The sequence below is a fragment of the Uloborus diversus genome, chromosome 2 (genome assembly GCF_026930045.1).
Source record: "Uloborus diversus isolate 005 chromosome 2, Udiv.v.3.1, whole genome shotgun sequence".
Taxonomy (NCBI): Eukaryota; Metazoa; Arthropoda; class Arachnida; order Araneae; family Uloboridae; genus Uloborus; species Uloborus diversus.
The window spans coordinates 192,062,017-192,082,985 of NC_072732.1; the positions used below are offsets into that span (position 1 = coordinate 192,062,017).

A 20,969-nucleotide genomic window follows, 5' to 3' on the forward strand; every position below is an offset into this window, starting at 1 on the left:
GCACCCCCAGAGGTATCGTTTCACTTGGAGGACATTGAGACCACGAGCATATTTAACGTCGCCCAGTCCCCTTTAATGACGTAATAAAGTATAACTGGACCAAAATACATAAACATCCTCGTATTATTTCATTTCTCGCTCTCCGTCTCCAAACATTATACTCTGATCTCGCAATATTATTGCTGCTTGATTTATCAACTGTCCATTCTTAACTGCGTTCATCGCCTACTTGGTTATTCTATTAGCTATTATGAAGAGACAGTACCGTCTTTATAACATGAGTGACATTCAAGGATTAAGTTGTATGGGAGCTTACGGGAGTTAAGCTCCTGAATTTCTTTTCTGTATCCAGGAATTAGAGTAAAAGAAGTTATGGGTCGTAATCCTCTTGCGTCTCCCCTCTACTACACTACTGTATTAAACGCAAGTTCGCCCCGAAGGGAGGTACCTGTGACCTCCCAAAAATTTCCTTATTCGCCAAATTTTGTCTGACGATTCGGAAAAATAATTAATTGTCATCATTCGACGAAATCTGGAGTTCTATTCAGCACAATTTGGTGTTTCATTTGACAAAAGTATCACCATTCGACGAAATTTGGTGTTTCATTCACCAAAATTATCACCATTCGACGAAATTTGGTATTTCATTCGGCAAAATTATCACTATTCGGCGAAATTTGGTGTTTCATTCTGCAAAACTATCACCATTCGACGAAATTTGGTGTTTGGCAAATTTATCATCATTCGACGAAATTTGGTGTTTGACAAAATTATCATCAGTGGGCGAAATTTGTAGTTCCATTCGGAAAATTGAGAATTTCTGCCCTCCCAAAAATTTGAGTTTGGTGCGCCTCTGATTCGATCCCAGAAAGTCACGATGGTCCAACGAAGTAAAGAATTTTCTTTAGAATGGAATTTGAAAGCATCAGATCGCTGCTTTTCTAAATGGCAAGAGCATGTAAAGAGCACTTTCGTGTAGTAATAATGATGATGATGAGATAAAAACACTCAAAATAGCCAGCGAAGCATATGTATTTACCACTTAATGGCTAAAAGAAAGTACACCTTCTTCAAGCAATATAAAAACCAAAACAATATCTTGAAAAAACCGCCGTGTCTCAAAAGAAGTATCCGTAGCACTCCACAAGAATCATTCAAACAATTTCCAACGGGCCACGAAAAACAATTTGTAGGAGCCAATGCGAGGGTAACAGATTTTATAGTGGTTAATTTAATGTCCCTTTGCCAAAAACCTATTTCCAGAAATTTCTGTTCTGATCCTTTTCCTTCGCGAAAGGAAAGCCATTACTCGCACCCATTTGCAGAAGCTAGTAGTTTTCTATAATTGATGCTAATAATTGCAGCTTAAAAGACATATAAAGAAATAGTAATGTAATTTTCTTCTGAAATGGCCACCGTTCTATAAAATTTCTGACGTACGCTGTCTCAATGGCTCCAGTTAAAAAAATGTAACTGTCTGGAACTTTTGAAGAAGAAAAAAATGTCGAAGAAAGGCAAGAGCATCCCCTCCTTTGAAATAGAAAATACTAAAATGCAATCGTGGAGAAATATCTAAAAGGCATGTGTTGAAAATCCTTATATATTATTTCTGTAGCCTGTTTTTGGTTTCTACGCCAGATTTTCCTCAATTCTTGATCGATTTCTTTGATTTACGCCTTATTTTAAAGCTTATGGTGCTGGCTACTGACGAAAAATAGACCCACGGTCTAAAAATTGTTTTTTTCAGCCGAAAAATCTGTTTTAAAGAACCAGAATGAGGTTTTCGGTTAAACTTATAACTTTAATTTGCGCTAAGACCGACAGAGCTGAATAGCTTGATCGGCAGAGCGTTCTCTTCGTAACCAGGAGAATGCGTGTTCGGGCCCGCGTCCGGACAATCTGCAACAAAAAATTAGAGAAATATCGCGCAGTACATGAACACTTAATTAAGTGAATAACAACTATGAAGGAATAGAATAAGCAAGAAGGAAACGCTTCTTGCTGATATGAAAACTTGAAGCGACTTTGTGCTAAATTACTTCGGAATTGTACGTTTTTCTTTTTAAGCTTTGGCTCTGGTAAGAAAATTAAAGCATAATGTAAGCGAAAATATAAGTAACAGGTTTAAGATTTCAGACTACAATAGAATTGTTTTTTGTTCAGAAAAAAATAATAAATCGTATATTGAAATATATATTCTTCTAGTGAGTTTTTGACTCTTTGTACAAATTAAAAAAAATTACTACCTTAATTTGAAGGGTAAAATATATATTTTTTCTTCTTTTTGCAAAAAAACAAATAGCTTATCACATTTTTACTACATTCGAAAAGCTACGCTTAAAAAAGAGCATAGTTTAATTTATTTTGTATTTTAACCGTGCTGTTAAATGATGAACACGTGCTGCCATCTAAGTCATAACGGTTCAAGCAGCCTGCGGTAACAAATTGTAAAAATTTTCAAAAATAAAACCATTTTTCTTCAATATCTTATCTTATATATTATTCCCCTCTCATTTTAAAACTCACCAGGCTGGCTAATGACGAAAAATAGACTTACGGTCGAAAAATCAAGTTTTCGAAAACACCCCTTGCTGTTTCAAAACCTTGATGCCTGCAGTTCTTATGATTTTTTTTTTTTTTTTTCAGTAAAGTTCTAATGCAGTTTTCCAATTTTTTACGTCGCTTTCGGCAAAAAAAAAAAAAAAAAAAAGCCTGTGTGTGTGTGTGTGTGTTCATATTTTAATAAAGCTTAAAAGCACCGGAGTTAGTTGTTCGGTTAAACTGATAAGTTTTTTTCGGTAGAGCGTTCGGCTATAAACTATCTGAACTTCGGGCAAGCTTGGGCTGTCCGACATAATATCAAATTTATATTAGTATTACGCATTACATGTACACATAACATACACACGTAATAAAATAAATGCAGTGGGAATGCTACTTGGTGTTTTGACTCCTTTATGCAGGCTGCAGTTATCATTCGGATAAGTTGACTGTTAATCGAAAGGTGTTTTTCCCTTTTTTTAAAGCTTTAACTACATCCAGACCACTCAGCATAATGTAAGCATAAAAAAGTATTAGAATTACCTAAAGGAAATCCTTTTTGCGCAGAAAAACATTTTCATTGTATGCTGAAATGTAGATGTTTCTAATAGCAATGTTCGACCTTTTGTACAAATGAAAAAATAATACGCCAAATTAAAACTACGAGTTTCACCCAGTAAACCTTTAATTTTTTATTCGCGCGAATACGATATAATGCATTAAAACTATTATCAACTTCATTAGCAAGAAATCATTTTCTACTCCTCTGCTTTCTGCTGAAAAAAAAAAAAAACATTTTGTCTACGTTCGAAAAATTACACTTACGGACTCAATTCAACTGGTTTTGGTTCTGAATTTTAAGTGTTCGATTAAAAGAGAAACATGTGCGGGCATTTAAGCCGTAACGGTTAAAGCAACCTTCTATGTGAAATAGTTCAATATTCAAAGATAAAAACACTTATTTTCAATCTAATTTATTACTTCTCTAGAATGTTTGTTTTAATCGCTACGTGTGAGATCTTCGTCTTTCTTTATTCAAATTCCATGCTTTACGAATAATTTTAAATCGTATCATGCTGGTTAATGACAAAACATGGAAGCATGATATTATTATTATTATTATTATTATTTTGGCAAAAAGCTTTTTTGCTGTTTTTTACTACGCATTCCTTCAATGAATAGCTTTCAAAAAGGAAGGCGCACATACTAGGTTTGTTGGGGTGTCGGGTTGTTAATCAGACTGGCGCCAATTCGAATCCGTGCCAATAAATATCTCTTTAATGTTTCTTTTTTTTCCCGTCAGATGCTCACATGGGCAGGACTGTATTTGCCACAACCTGTTTTTTCACATGCACAATTATTGCTTTTTCACGAGTCACTACTCAGCCACACTTTTAATGATATTTATGTTTGCATTGAAAATATGTACGACCAAAAGGTGAGCGATGATCAAATTATCACAACGTTGTATTTAACGAGGTTTTGTTACTGATGTCTTTAAATTACATGCGTTCTCTTCTGCGCTTACTTTTTTTCGGTTCTTCTTCATAATGTTCTTTCTTTGAAAATTTTAAAGAGCGAAATGTCTTATGAAACGATTCGAAGCACAGTGCGGAGTTCCGCACGGGTCGACTAGTAGTAAGAATTTAAGTAAAATAAAATCCTTTACCGAAGATTTGATTTCCTCTTTTTCGCATCAGCATGCCATATGCAGAGGTTCCCAAAGTGAGTGCCGCAGACAGAAACGAGCGATCCGATTATTGTTGTTGCTATTATTATTATAATTACTAAGCTTAACTGATAATAATAAATTAATAAACTAACGAAACAGGAGAAAACTTAAAAGGACTAGCAAGTTCTTGAAGAATGTTATAAACTAGAAAATCGCCCGTCAAGGTATGACGGGGGAAAATTGCTTCTACATTTAAACGGCGCAATTGCCTGCTGTTTGGTGATATTTTGATAGTTGACATTTTAACCTTAACTTTAATGGATTAACCCTCAACTCCCGTAGACAGCGTTGATTGTTGATCTCTTTTTCGTTTCTTCACTCTCCTAAAATGACAGTCTTACCAGTAAAACAGTTAAGTTGCCAGATCCAGTTCAGCCTCGTCAAAATAAAGCATTCCCTGCAGTCAAACTTTACCAAAAAATATTATCAAATTATCATACCGCGGCGCGAGCTTCATTGTTGATGGCGTCAGAGCGTTACTCGATCAGCGAATTCGCTATTATGTATACAGTGAAACCTGTGTAAGTTGACCACTTGCAGTGCACTACTTTAGTGGTCAACTTATAGAGGTTGAATTACATGCAGGGTTGGCTTTCTGCCGGCAGAAACTAGTTTTTGCCGTGCCAGTGGCAGAAACTGGTTATAACCGGTAAAAACCGGCAGAAACTGGCAAAAACTTAAAAGCGTCTTTAATAACTAAAGTAATTATTAAATGATATTTGTTTAACTAAAAAATGAAACTTCATTTCATCATTTTAAAAAGTAAAATCCTATGCTAGTGCCCTTGATTTAGTTCAGAAAAGGAACTTTTCAATTGCAGATGCTCGAAAAATTTGGATTAATATAACAAAAGGACGAGAAATAATACGAGTGCTCAGGAAATAGGAGTGACATACAGAATTAAGCTGGCATCACTGATTGTAATTTGCTTGCTTATGCTTCATCTAAATTGCTTGTGATTGAAATTGTTGTGTGCTTCAAGAAAGTGCCAGAATTTTACTTGCCAATATTAACGTAGATTTTGTCGTATGTCACAGCTTTATAAAATAAATTGGCCCTATTTCTCAAAACTTATTTTTCCAGTCAAATGTTTACCATTTCCCCAGTTACTACATGGTGGACCAGTTTAGAAAAATATACAATAGATGAAAGTTTCACAAACATTGCTTGCTCCTTGATGCATTGCCTACTAGCTCATCTGTAGCAGGAATATTCTAAAATTTCTTGTTTGTGCACATTAAATTGAGAAACTGTTTAGATTTTAGAAAACGCCTTTTCTAACAGGCAACTGCAGGGTTAAAACAATGTCACATTTAAGTTTTAACTGTGAAGATATTGTAATTAAAGTATGCTTTGGGGGTTAACAACTAATTATGTTTTTCCATGCATTTTCTATTGTATGTTAGTAATTAATTTTTTGAGTTTTTGCCAGTTTCTGCCGCAAATGTGGCAGAAAATTGGTTTTTGCCATGCCGGTTTTAACTGGTTTCTACCAGTTGTTTTAACCGCCTCGGCAGAAACTTGCCAACCCTGATTACATGAGATCGATCTAATTCTGTGCCTGAAAATAGTGGTGAACTTAGACAGGTGGTCAACTTCACAGGTTTTACTGTATGAGCATTCTTTCGATGTCGTATAGTCTGAAGAAAACTGACAGCAAGAGAATTTCACTAAAGGAAAGCTTGAAATGACAATAAGGACCACTATAGAAATGGCATTTCTTTATGTAATTTATTCAAAACTTTATTATTCCATTACAGTACAACCCCGTGAATCCGGACTAACTGGAACTAAAAGCAATAATCTGGATAAGCAAAAATCGGGATAATGAGGGCAACAAGCAAAAAATTCTTAAATAAGCAGACTTATCTCTTACTACAGCAAAAAAAAAAAAAAGCTTTGTAACAAAATTATATAGTATAGTTTCTAGCAAATACTTAATTATTTCTAGTTTAGCTGCAATGGGGTCGGACTGACGCTCCAAGTACGCCATGTTGGTTCAAAAATATTTATTATAATTTATTGTACGTTCTAATATGCAGAAGTTATACATTTACCAAAGAAACCGAATATTTGGCGTATTAATAGTTCTGCTCTTGCTAATTTAGAATTACCATTAAAGTAAATAAAACTTTTTTAACATTACAAATTTGATTACCGGAAATTCGGATACGCGAGGTTCAACTGTATTGCTATTGTTCCGGCCACAAAAAAACAAAAATTCGGAAAACTAATAGAGCAAACTCTTTCGGCCTCGATCCTTTTTTAACTTTTTTAGATAAAGGGATATGAAAGTGACTCCGTTTTGTGATCCAATTTGTTCGACTCGATAAATTTTTCATATCCTTTCTCGAGAACAGATGTTGCAAAAAGGGGCCGTGGCAGTCGTGTTGGACAAAAGATTCGGGGAAACAGTGGTCGATCTAATGGTTCATTTCCATGTGCAGCGTCACTGTGGGAAAAGTGTGATACCGGGCAGAGGACCCTTCGACGGGCCTCTTCCAATTGTTGTGTCTGATGGGAAAGTTCAGCGGGACACTCAATGAAGGCATTGCAGCTATTCCCTGTCAGTGCAGAAATTGGTCACAATGTATGTAAAAAGTCTTTCTTCACAGTGAAGACGCTTCGAATTCCGTTTCATTAAACAACAGCGTATAATTGCTTCACTGTTAATGAAAAACAATAGTGGGGTCTCAAATGTGTACATTTCTAACCAGGGAACCACACGAATCCTCATATGAATAATAGCCGACGATCGAGTAACCCGCGTGTTTCAACAATGAAACTCGCGTCACGGTATGATAATTTGATAATGTGCTTCGGTAATGTTTAACATGCAGAGAAAAGCTTTATTGTGACAAGGCTGAACTTGATCCGGTAACTTCTGTTTTACTGGTAAGACAGTAATTTTAGAAAAACGAAGAAACGGAAAAGTGGTCAACAATGAACGCTATCCACTGAAAATTAGGGTTAATCCACTGGAGTTACAATGGTTACAATGGGTTACAATGGCAACTGGAGGTTACAATGTCAACTATCAAAATATCATCAAACAGGCAATGGCTTCGTTCAAATGTAGAAGCAAGTTTCACTCGTCATACCTTGATGGGCGAGTTTCTTGTAATGTAAGAATAAAAATAGCTTAAATGGGAAGCGATTAAAAGAGCATACCCCAGTTTTCGAGAAATAAGGTAATTAAGAAAAGCGCCAAATTTAAGAAGTCAGTGAGAAATAAATGGTAACCCGGAATTCACCGTCTGCATGAGACAAGGCATCCATTGGCAAAAGAAAGATGACTTCCAATCCTCACCAAAACTCCATAAATTTGACGACTTTCCTTGAGATTTCGGCAGACTTTACGACTTCACATTTCAACAACGGGGTGTTCAGAAACATGTTTTACTATGATCTTTCGTTTGCTACAAATGTATTTATTTATTTATTTTTATTTTTTTTTTTTTTTGCAATATCGTATGGTACCCTGATAGTAAGGGTCAAAATGATAGAAAAACGATTTTTTTTTTTTAAATATATAAAATCATTTTAAAATGTTCAGCGTGCCCTCCTGCTAAAAGGTCGGAAGAATTTTAAACCACACAAACTTCATACACGTTGCAACATGTACGCAGTAATAGAAGAAATTGCTGCAGTGATCTAACTTTTCAGTTCGTCAAGATTAGCAGGGAAGCGGAGGAATTAACACAGTAGTCTTTACACATCCCTACAGAAAAAAATCACATGATGTTAGGTCTTGTGACCTCGGAGGGGGGATCAATTATAAGGTGCTAAATTACCTCTCCCATGATCACCGTTTGGACTAACTGAATATTGACTAACAAGTTTCAAGTGGGACACATAAGGCAGAAAAAGTACGTAGATACTTCAAGCGGCAGCCGATTGAAACTTCAGAATTCGCTCTTTTGTTCTAGCTCGACCAGAGAGCTGCAGGTTCCAATTACCAAATTCGGTAGCTCTATGGAACTCCACCATTCTTTTGAATCATCATGTATAGTGCGTTTTTTAGGAGAAGGCACTTCGCCCCGCCTTCGCAAACGCGGAGTTCAATTTTACGCGAGGAGGATCGGTCAACTCATCCCCGTGCTTGTAAATGAGACCATCAGACATCCTCAATTCGAATATGCCTTCCTCCGAAAACAGCAAAACAAAATCATCGGATTCAGATACCACGTGACGAAGGCGGAGTCAAGTGTCTTCTCGTGGAAAATGGACAATACCATTTACACTGGAGGAAGAATTCCATACATCCCCGAAAGACTTTATTCTTGATAACGAATTTGTGTCTAATTGCACTGCTACGTTTAAACTTTGATTTCTATAACTCGATTATTAAAACGATATTTAAATAAAGGAGCAATCTGCTATTTATTTCAAACTTTAAACAACGCAATAAAATTAAAAATGAGAGCAGGAGAAAAAGGCTTTGTAATCGAATGCCACAAATACATCCCAAGAAATATGTTACGACATCACTGGCAGGCTTATATGTTAGAGGGCCCATCACAATGTTTTTTTTTTCTTGGGGGGGGGGGATGACCCCTTGTCCATCATAGAACTATGCAAAATATTTATCAAGAGAATTTTTTAAAGTTTACGGGGAAAAAATAGCCTTTTAGCAATTTTAGTAGAAATTGGTTAAGATGCATGTACAGAAACTTTGGACACAACCTTTTGGCATCTAGCTGTTTTGGTCCAATGTGTTTCAGTGTTTTTCGAGAATTATAAACAAAAAGTCTTTTTTTTTTTTTTTTTTGAAATCATGAACTTTTATCAAGTCATCGGAGGCAAAAGATATTATCTGATTGAGCTAAATTTATAGACTTTTCGGCATAAGTTCACAACTTTTCCACATCCAACTATTCCGGCCCTTTGAATTTCATCTATTTCGTTAAACTCCACTGTACAACATTGCACTTCAACAATACTACTGCCATCATCTAGTTATTATTTTTCGAAGCTGTTTTTTTATAGAAACGCCATAGCTTTATAAATTCATTAAACTTCACAAGGCTCCATTTTTAAGAGTTTTTTAACCGCTTTCGGCGGAAAATAAACGAACAATTCATATTGTGACGGTTTTTCAAAAAAGGGAACGATATTTTTAAAAACTTTTTATTCTTATTATTTATTTATTGTTTTTATAAATTATTATTACGCATTGCTTTTGTCATAACATTCTACGAGGGAGGACTTATTAGCTTACTTGGTTATAGCATCGTACTATAATACAACGAAAGTCGACCGTGCGCTCCATTCTCTCATAAGTCAGAAAATGTCTTTTTTGAATGAAATTTAAGAAATTTAATTCTCTAAACATCTCTATGGTTCTCTAAATTTCCATGAATAAAAATTTTAAACTCATTACAGGATTCTGAACTCAAGTTATGTAGCTGCATTAAAATCAGAAAAAAAATATGAAATTTAACATGGTAAATTGGTTGAATAATATTTCTTTTAAAGGTGTTTTTTTTTGTGTGTGTGGGGGGGGGGGTGCTTCTTTCCGTGACAGTTCATAAAACTGCTAGGGCTCGACCGATGGCATTTTTTGGCCGATGGGCCGATGCCGATTGTTGGCCGATTGTTCAAAGATGGCCGATTGTTTTCCTCCAAATGGCCGATTGCCGATGGCCGATGGCAAAAAAAAAAATCTAACAGAAATAAATTGATAAGATTATCAGGGATTTAAAGGATCATTGATTCATTTCACTTTACTTCCTTTCCACGAATATGGAATTGTAATCCCCCCCCCCCAAAAAAAAAAACAGATTTTGACCTAAATTTTTATTTTACGATCATCCAATTTAAACTTCACAAGTTTTTTTCGGCGCATATGTACCTAAGAACATAGATGACCGAAATATCCATTTTGAACGCATCCTAAGTTAATTATCGCAAATTCTCTTGTGATGTCTTCATGCGCGTAAACTTACGTCTGCCAAAAACGTTATGAAATAGTAAGTTGAAAACTCATACATACGTAGTATGATCTAAAAGTTCGAGGACAAGTTGTATAAAAACTTACCGTGAATAGTTCACATTACCGAAGTACATCTATCTACAAAATAGTCACCTTGAACGACTATGCACTTCTACCAACGTTCGTATAGCTTTTAGAAGGACTCCTGGAAGACATTTATCGCAACCTCCTGTAAGGCCTCTTGCGCTGCTGCTTTAACTTCACCGTGGGGAAGAAGGCGACTTTCATGTTGAGGATGCACGGTTCGATCGATCAATACTCTGATATGACAAAAAAATAACATAACGTTTCGTCGGACTTAGCTCCGTGTGACTTTTACCTGTTCCCAGCAAAAAAACATTTGCATGGACGCAGCTTTCTTCCGTCAGGAGAAGATAAAGCTGCATCACAGTAGGTAGCGAAAAACGGCTTACAGGAGTGTTTCCAAAAGTTATATGAACACTGGCAGAACATAGTCCCTCAAGATGACCTTTTGAAGGTGGATGTGCTTCGGTAATGTGAATTATTCTGGGTAAGGTTTTGTACAGCTTGTCCCCCGAACTTTTGGATCGTACTACGTACAATCTGTATAAGGTGTATTTATGTTTCTCCTTTTTTGACTACTGTATGATGGAAGACAAAGAACAACAGTCAAAAAAAAAAGAAAAGAAAAAAAAAAGAAAAACAAAGACACTGTTTAATAACCAATTGATTTTTTTTTAAATTGAACATATAACTAAGTTTTCAGTAATATTGTAATAATGTATGGATTTAGGTAAACTAAGCATAGTTAAAAAACATTAAATTATGTTGTTTAATTATTCAAAAAAAAAAAGAAAAGAATGAAACTATGAAACCGTCAACAAATTACGCAATTAAAGTGGAAAGATTGCACGTAGACATTTTTTAGTCATCAAATTAAACAAAAAAGGTAACAGAAAAATTACAATATTAAATCATAATAAGAATATTTTTATACTTATTTAAAATTTATGAATAGAAAAGTTTGCATTTTTCATGAAATGTATAACAATGACATAAATTTTGCGAAAAAAAACAGCCATGAAAAAAGCGAGGTTCTTAAAACGCAGCTACAATAAACAAACTCAATATTTACACTAAGTTAATAACTGAATACATATACTACTTGATCTGATGTTTGCACACGTAATATTGAGCGATTTGATTGTTTAATCTTTTATGAAGCACTACAAACAAGTTCAAATTAAACTTTTCAATTTAACAATAATTTTCTGAAATTTAAAAAATTGCATAGTAAAAAATCCTTGAAACTTTTCTGTAACATATTATTAAACATATGATGAAAACGAAAATAACTTATTCATTGATTTTATATAAATACATAAAAATGGTTACTTTACAACAGAAAAAAAATCGATCGCTATTAATGATGCAAAAAAGATTTCGCATTACAAAAGATAGGTGAAACAACTTCGGCTTAATTTTTTTAGTACAGAACCGCTACCACCAACGCCTCGGAAGAGTTTCTGAATCTACTTCAGCACGTCCGAAGAAAAAATTTTAAAGTCCCTTTGTTTTCCAAATTATGTCACCACTCAAAACGTCTTTAATCCATTTCTTGCATTAATGCTTTAAATTCTTCCTTAACAATTGATAAAGCTTGAAAAAAAAATCTCTAATTTTATGAATGGTATTAGTTTTAAACAACTTAGAAGTACAACTAGAGTTTAATTTCAGAAATTGAGGGAGTGGGAGGAGGGGCACGCAAGTGTTCTCGGAAATACAAAAAATAGTCGTAAAAAATCGAGTTCAAAATAATCATAAACATTGAGCAGAAAAACCCTTTTAAAACTTGCACCCGAGTTTGTTTTGACGTACAGTGGCGGATTTAAAATATAGCAAATGTTGCAATTGCGCGAGATGCCCCATAACCATAGGGGCACCGTAGGAGTTACAAAAATGCTTATGAGAAATATTTTACAAGTTCTGTGATAGAGAAATAAGGTTCCAAAATGTATTTCATTGGGCTCCAAACTTGTATCTCCGTCGAAGTGATACAGAAAAGACTGCATTACTGTGGTCCATATTACAAATATCGAGAAATTAAAAATTACCGTCGGTTCAATGGGAATCTAACAAAATGAAAAAAAAAAAAAAAAAACGATTTCGCCATCTCATATTTGTTTCATAGTCTCCAATTCTGCAATATATCACCAAATGATCGTCAGTCTGAGACGCTATATTAGTCTTGCATTGAAAAAAGGACTTAATAGCCACAAAAAAAAAAAAAAAAGAGAAAAAAAAAATCAGTTAATAGGCTTCTTAGAACACCCGCTCGAAAACAAAAAGGGAAGTGCACAACTGGAACGTGCGCACATCCCACATGCGAAAATTTAGCACTCTACAGCTTATCATTTTTGAGTTATGACTTATGAGAGATACATACGTACATCCAGCCGCAAGAAACAACGCAATAATTAACTTGTTTGGTACCTGAATGCAGTATTAAAAACTCTTTCAGGGGTGACTAAAATAGAATTTCATACTGAAATTTAAGTAAACAATTTTATTTGAAAACAATAACTTCCTTTACTTTGTAGTAAAAAGTAAAACAAGAAAGGTCCTTTTTTTTTTTTCAAAAACATCGGCCAATTCCATCGGCTTTTCGATGTTTTTAAGGCCGATGGGCCGATGTTTCCTGCAAGTTAGCATCGGCCACCGATGCCGATGGCTAAATTGTTGCAACATCAGCGCCGATGCATCGGCCAGGCCGATGCATCGGTCGAGTCCTAAAAACTGCAAAGCTTTTTTTTCACCGCCACCAACAAAAAATAAACAAACAATTCTCATTTTGGCTGTTTTTTGAAAAATCACCCTTAATAAAACTCGGATTTTAAAATTACCGCGGCTGCCGAGGCGAATGCTTCCCACGAATCAGCAAGTAACAATCTGAATTCCATTTAACACATTTAAATCCTAAATTACGTGAAAAAAAATTACGGAGAGGGAATAATGAACTTATAGTACCTCCACATGAAGACATACAAATAAATAATTCATCATTTAAAATTCTGTCGCAATGTCAAAGCGGAAAGCGTCATGCGCAGTTTGCGCGCCACCCGTAACGTAGTTTGCCATCTAATCAGAGATACGGAGTCCACAACGACCTCGTGAGAATCGGCAAAACAAATCGAAATGACTGATTTTGGAAGGAGATGTAAAAACTCTAAATGAAGAAAGTTAAGGTGATGTCACTCAACCGAAAACAGTTCTTGTTTGATCGTAATGAGCAGTGATTTATGTTTGGGATTCATTAGATCAAATAATAAAATAATAGTTTATGTTCTTTACGCATCACTGTTCTTAGCAATCAATAATTCAATCTTAGCAAGTGCATTTTTTAAACCGAACTCTTCCCACTGGTAAAACTGACGGACATTTTTAAAGCAAAACAGTAAATATTTTGTAACATTCAGCGTAAAATATATGTTGTACAGAAGAACTTTTCCCCTGGGTTGTTATTTTCTAAGCGAAATTTAATGAAAAGATTTTGAAAAAAAAAAAAAAAAATAGAACCGACTTCAAAATTGCTCTAAAAAGTGAAAAATAATTTTATTCTTTAAACACCATCGATAATACTTTTAAACATAATTTTTGAATTTGGCGCAAAAACGATCGATAAAATCATTCACAGCCATAACTCAACTACAAGTATAAATTTAACCAGATCCAGTTTCTTCACTACCACATGCATTACGCATTGATGACAGCATATTTGAGTAACGATATAAATGTTTCGTTCTTAACTTTGGATGATTTTTTGATAAAAATATGAACGAAGCATGGTTACAATGGATTTTACTTTTTGTTTTTGCGCCAACTACAAAAATTATGTTTAAAAGCAGGGTTGTTTGATATAGTTTGATATAGTTTTGTTTAAACCATGGTTTAAACCATGGTTTAAACCAATTGGTTTTTTTAAAAAATGGTTTTTTTTAAAAAAAAGCCAAAAAAAATCCATTTTACAGGTTTACATTGATTTTCCCACACATATTGAAAAATGTAAAATTCCATTTATGCTAAGTTGCAGAGATAAATACTAAAAGTGCAAAGTTGCTTCTTCAAAATGTATTACAAGCTTTAATCTAAAAAAAAAATATTAATATATTTTTTATTTCATATATGTGCCATAAAGCAGATTTCAGTCAACTTCCATCATTATGCTTAATTTGCATGACTAGTTAAGATTTACTAAGGATTGAATCTTTTATTGTAGATGCAATCCATTATATTGCTCACTCCTGTTGCAGGGGTGTGACATTTTTGCCCATTTATTTGCACTTTCCTGGAATTTTAACTTTGACTTGTAAGGTAATCAACAGTCCAACTTAATTGTTTGCACCTAAAAATTAAGATTTGTTCTGCAGGTGAACACAAATAATATTTTTTGAATCAAATTTAAAAAAAAAAGTTTATACTTCATTTTATGATACATAATAGTTTCTTATATTATAATGTAGGAAGATTAAAAGATAAATTTTTAAATTCCCAGAACAAAATGCAAATGTATGTGTAAAAATTGATTGAGAAATATATAAATCTTCACATATAAACTACACTCTCCATTGGTGTTTTTTTTTTTTTTTTTTTTGGATTCTGTGTGCTCAAAAGATTTTGATGGGCTATACACCTATGCTGCTTCATGACTACTGGGTGCAGATAATTCTTAGTTTTTTTCCCCCCTTTTGTTCATTGGAATTGGGGATTTGTGTATTTGCTTTGCCTTAGCTAACCTGTGCAGTTTACAAAAGTTACTTACTCATATTGTTTTAAAAAGAATGTTTAATTCTGGTAGAAAAAAGACCTAATCGGGCTTTCATTTGATGAAATCAAAAATGAAGCCAGTATTTTGTATCATAAAGGGTCTATATATACATGCATACTAATATGTTAATCAAGTCAAACATTTCAATCAGTATTTCCCCGCAGAAAGCTATTTTAATTATTTAATTTAGTTACAAGATTTTGTTCTTATCTCTTTAATTAATCAAGAAATTAGGTATAATGTGACTATTGAATAACTGTTAATTACATGGAACCTTAATTACCTTCCGAAAATTAATTGTTTTTCTCGCAAATGGTATTTAAGGGGTCTAAGGACCTTTAAACTTCAAAATTTTCGATTTTCTGGAAAAAATAAATGTTATGCACAGTTTAATTTTGAACAATTTGATACCTTATTTATTACTATACGCCAAAAACTTTTCGAGTTATTGTAAAAATGCCTAAACTTTCCCCATAGAGCGTGGAGATTTGTTTGACTGGAAAACTTACAGAAGATGGGAAAAATATATTCGTTCTGTTTTTGCTTCGAGCGGAAATTTTAAAAAATCTGTTAAAGGTTGTGACAAATGATGTGACGCTTTGAGGGGGGAGGGAGGAGTTCAGGAAATTGTGACAGTTTGCGGAAAGAAAGAAAAGGTGAGTTACAAGAACCATGATGTCCTGATTGTTTTTAAATAAAAATATGTTTATGAAATACAGCGTGACATGTAACGGGGGGGGGGAGGTCGTGAAGTGGGGCGCTTTGCAAGAAAAGGAGGGAGAGGCGTCAAAAAGGTTGGAAAAAGTGTGATATAATTTATACACAGTCCCTTAATTCTGAGGATGCACCATCAGGACCGCCGAAAGCCAAGGAGAGCCCCTTGTCAGTTTGGTTGCCGCCCATAAAATTGGTACTACTTTGATTCCTAATAATCCAGGCTCTCCAAAGGACCAGTCTCCTTGATTCCGACTAGGTTGACATGGCCTCCTGTTGGCCCTGTGCACCATGCAGATTTTGTTTTCAACCGGTTTCGAAGTGGACTCGCTCAAGTATAAGTGACAGCAACCCTGACTAGGAAACCGTATCCCTAGTGTAATAATGGAAATATATATATATATATATATATATATATATACACTGTCAAAAATGAAACGCTCTATTTTGACGATTCAGCAATCCTCGAGCACTATTTCGTTATTTTCTACGATCCTTTCGTCACTGAATCACGTGATATTTGACGAAACCAGAAATCTCAAATTTTTCACGAAATAATTTCGTCCCGATTTCGTCATATTGCAGTGCATTCTGGGAGTTTTCGTTTCAGTCTTATACTTGCTCGTTAAATTATTTTACGGCAGTTATTCTAAAGGATTTATAAAAAAAGGTTAGTATTTATTAAAATGTGTATGTGCAATGTGCCTTCTTTTATGTATTGCTATATTTTTGTTTAGTGTTGTGTTTATTGTTGTATTTAAAACACATTAAAATTGAAAACGATCTGTTCGATTTGGTTTGGAATTCTGTATAAACTAACTTTGAATCACCTCCACGTTAGGCTTAACTAGCGTTATTTTTTATTTACAAATGAAAATGTTTGTTTGTTGACATTTGTTCCCAAAAACGTACTTCCTTTATTTCGTTAGAAAATTGACAAAGATGACCAAAGCATTTTTACGAATTTAAACTTACATAAAAAATTCCACCGTAGCTACAGCAACGCTGATAATAAATACAGCGCCTTGATAAATAGCATAGAACTTTGAAGATTTTAATTTCAACGTTGAATATGTTACATGGTTATATGTTTTCATTCTTCTTCATGAATTTTACTAATATAATTCTGGTGAACGAAGTGTTTTTGTTAATAATTCAAAATTTTTTTACTCTGCATTTTTATTTTCTAAAACAAATATACCGCCCCCCACCCCCTCTCTAAGTATTGGTATTTTTTTTCTTCTACTCTACATGTAATATTTTATTCAATGCAATAATAATTTATACAGTAGCTCTCTCCCAAAAGTGTACGTAACACTTATCATTTTCAATGAAATATTGCTCTACCCATTAGGTAAGATTAATATTTTGGAATGGGTAAACAATAAATATTCTATAGTTAATTCTTAACAAAACCACATGAAATATTTTAATAGAAAAATAAAATATGATTTTGAAGAAATTAATAATCAAAAAGTATTAAGAACTTTATCTCACAAAAGTGTTCATAAAAAATATTTTTTAATAATTGCTTAGTAACCTTTTAAACAAGCCCATAAAAATCGAAGAAAAAATTAAAAATAAATGCAAACTGGCTCTCAGCTTATGGTTCGGAAATGATACCCCCCCCCCCCTTTTTTTGTTAGGCTCCTTGACCGGACTTATTAAAGTCGCACCCCATGTTGTTTATGTAATGTCATTTCCTTCAGCAGCTGTCTTCTGTTTATGTTGTATCAATACTTCATTATTTGTTGAGTCTGTTTCTTTCTTTTTTCTTTTGAATGGTTTTACTTGCAAAATAAAACATGAAGTAAAGTAAGTATTAATTTAATACAATGCATTTTGAGTTACAAAGAAAATACTAATTTCCATAAAGAACTAGATCTTTGTGCTTTGCAGCTAAATATTTTCAATTTTTTTTCAATTTTTCCCAAATTTAAAATAAGTTACTGAAGATAACCTTGATTTAAAAAATAAGGTAAGTTAGCAGCATGTTTGAAAATAATAACAATTATAAAGCGTTTTTTGTTGTTTATTTTCACATTCAGTACGCTAAATTCTATGTTAATTTGCGTTACCTGATTTGTGATAATTATGAATTTTTCCATTATACATAGTTTTTACAGCTGAAATAAATGCAGCATTAATTTTATTGCCATATTTGCTGCCTCAAGGAATTATCAGCAAAAAAAAAGGGAATTCCCTTCAGAAGCATTTCATAGAGGAACTACTAGTAAGTCCAAATTTAAGTTAAAGTAATGGTTTTTGCTGTAGACAAAGTAAAATGTCTATGTAAAATTTCAAATGAAAAATTGAAAGGAAAATAAAAAGTATATGAAAAAAACTAGCAAACTTTGCTCGATACGCTAGTCACTATTTTCATTACATACATTTGAATCTCTTACTTGCAATTCTGTCTTAGCGTTGGCCATGGTTGCATTAATGCTTATGGAGCTATCTTAGTAAATCAGTAAGGTTCTAATCAATTATGTTAAAATAAGTACCTAATTTCCCTTGAAGTTCCAGAGAGGTAAGTATGAAGTATGTACCAAAGTACTTCAAAGTATGAAGTATGTACTGCATGCAATAATACACCTCCTGCATTAAACATAAATTTTGTCAAACAAGCATTCTACATAGAAGCAAAATTAATAAGACAAATAATCGATTGAAAAAAGAAAAAGGTAAGCTTTTTCTCAAGATTATCTAATTTCATTTTCTATATCTAATTTTCGAACAAAGATATACAAACTTAAAGCTGTCCATTTTATTGCACTATTTCTTTAAAAGTTATGGTATTAGTTTGATAAAAATCTTTTTTTTCTTTGGAATTTTTTTATGCGATGCAATAAAGAAGTAAATCCCCAGCAATTTTCTCATGAGCAAATATTGATGTAACTCTGCATAAAAGTAACCTATGTCTTATTCTTCTAGAACCCAATGTCTGCTGAGGAAGTAGCATTTCTATATTCCCAGTAGGGCTGGACGATGTAGGAATTTTTACATCGTGATGCAACGCCAAACTTACATTGCGAGTAGTTGAAGCAGATTGAATTATTCTTCCTGCTATAGGGAGTTTTCCTTGCAAAAATCCAAGCTTTTGTCAGAATTTTCCCAAATTTGGCACGAAAACTATCCTATGGGAATTCACAAACATCAAAGGACAAATGTACCAAACTTGGAATAGATCCGACAAAAACCCACGCGGGGCATTCCCCATGCATAGCAGGACTAAAACGGGGGAATTCTCGAGCATCAAAGGAATTCTGTGCCAAATTAAGAAAAGATCTTATAAAAACTGGTTTTTGAAAAAAAAAAAAATAGACCCCCAATAGCTGGACGAAAACTACCCAATGAGAACTTCAGAGCATCAAAGAAGTTCTGTGCTAAATTCAGAAAATATCCCACAAAAACTTTTTATAAGGAGAACCCCAATGGGGATTATCCCCTCCCCCCCCCCCATAGAAGAAGGAAAATTACCGTGCTTGAATTCCGGAGCAACTAAAGACCTCTGTGCAAAATTTGGAAAAGATTCGACAAAAAACGTGGTTTTTATAAGAAGCACCCCCATGGGATTCCCTCTCCCCCCCTCCCCACAATCGAGGGACAATAACCACCCTTTGAATTCCCGAGCATCAAACGCCCTCTGTGCCAAATTTAGAAGAAATCCAACAGAAACTTGATTTTTGTAAGGAGAACTTCCATGGGCGTTGCCCCCCCCCCCCCCATGGAGGGACTAAAACCATTGTGTGTGCATTCCCGAGCATCAAAGGACCTCTGTGCCAAATTTGGAAAAAATCCGACAAAGACTTGGCTTTTATAAGGAGAACCCCCATGAGGGTTGTTCCCCCCCCCCCTCCATAGCGGGGCAAAAACTGCTCAATGAGTATTCCTGAGCATCAAGAATGAACCTCTGTGCCAAATTTGGAAAAGATCTGGCAAAAAAAAGATTTTTTGCAGGAAAACCCCCCATATGGGGGTTTAGTTAGATACCATGGGGAGTTTATGGGGCCGGACTAACATGCGGGTTTCCGTTCTTCTTCTTTTTTTTTTTTTTTTTGCTTGGATAAAAAAAAATGCTTGGATGTAAGCAAACTTGTGGAGCACACCGATCTATCGGTTTAGAGGTTTTTATTCTAAACCGGTGTAATGATGAAGGGTGTACTGTACATCGGTATTTTACGATGTATCGGTGCATCGTAAAGCCCTGATTCCCAGATGTCATTTCACATTGTTCTTTAACTTGAATTTGCAATAATTAATTTTACATTTTAAAGAAATTGTCTGCTTGTATTTTTACATTAATAAAAAATTTTTTAAACATCTTTTATGTGCCTCTTTCTTCAACAAATACTTGAGGGAGGGGGGTGCAGGCCAGTCATTTCGTTTTTTTTTCCAATTGTGGAAAAAGGTGTATTATCTTCCAAAATTTTATAGAAAACCAACTAAAACCACGGCTTTTCGTACGTAAAGACATAAATGTTCAAAAATCAAGGGGGGGGGAGATCATCTCCCATGAATGACACCCCCCCCCCCCCCGTAAATGACGGGCCTGTGAGTGTAACTATGCGCATCAAAGTGGGAAATTATGGTGGTAAGATTCTGAAGTTAAGATTTGACTAAATCTTATAAAATATAGTCGAACCTCGTCAAAACGAACTTTAATGGATCATTAAAATCGATTATTCTTAACAGAATTCGTTTTATCCAAAAAACAATCAACAATGGGACAGGGATTACAAAAAACTCCGCTTTAGAAGTAATTCTTTTTAAGCGTGTTCGAATTAACGAGGTTCGTCTGTATTCTCAAAAAAAAAGAAAGAAAACTAATCAGCTCAAAAAAGAAAAAATAAAAATAAAAGAAATAAATAAACTCAAAAAATTACGAAATTAACATGCTCAAATATGACGAAATTAATACTAATGCTCTCAAAACTACGAAAATGATCGTCGATTTAACGAAACTAGAATGAAAAAATATTTCGTTACATTTGATGAAATTCGCATCTTCAAACCAGAGACGAAAGCAGTTTCCTCAATTTGACGAAATGTTCGCTCGGAGCATATCCCTGGAAGCGACTTCGTCAGAAACGAAGAAAATTTCGTCGAATTTGAAAGTCCATTTCTGAGAGTATATATATATATATATATATATATATATATATATATATATATATATATATATATATATATATATATAT

The 20,969-nt window shown here is 34.1% G+C and overlaps 1 protein-coding gene across 1 annotated transcript in view; it reads right to left on the reverse strand.

Annotated features, from left to right (window-relative positions):
- LOC129216231 (insulin-like peptide receptor) overlaps nucleotides 1-20,969 on the reverse strand; it is a 239,765-nt gene that overhangs the window by 104,761 nt on the left and 114,035 nt on the right. The window lies entirely within an intron of this gene.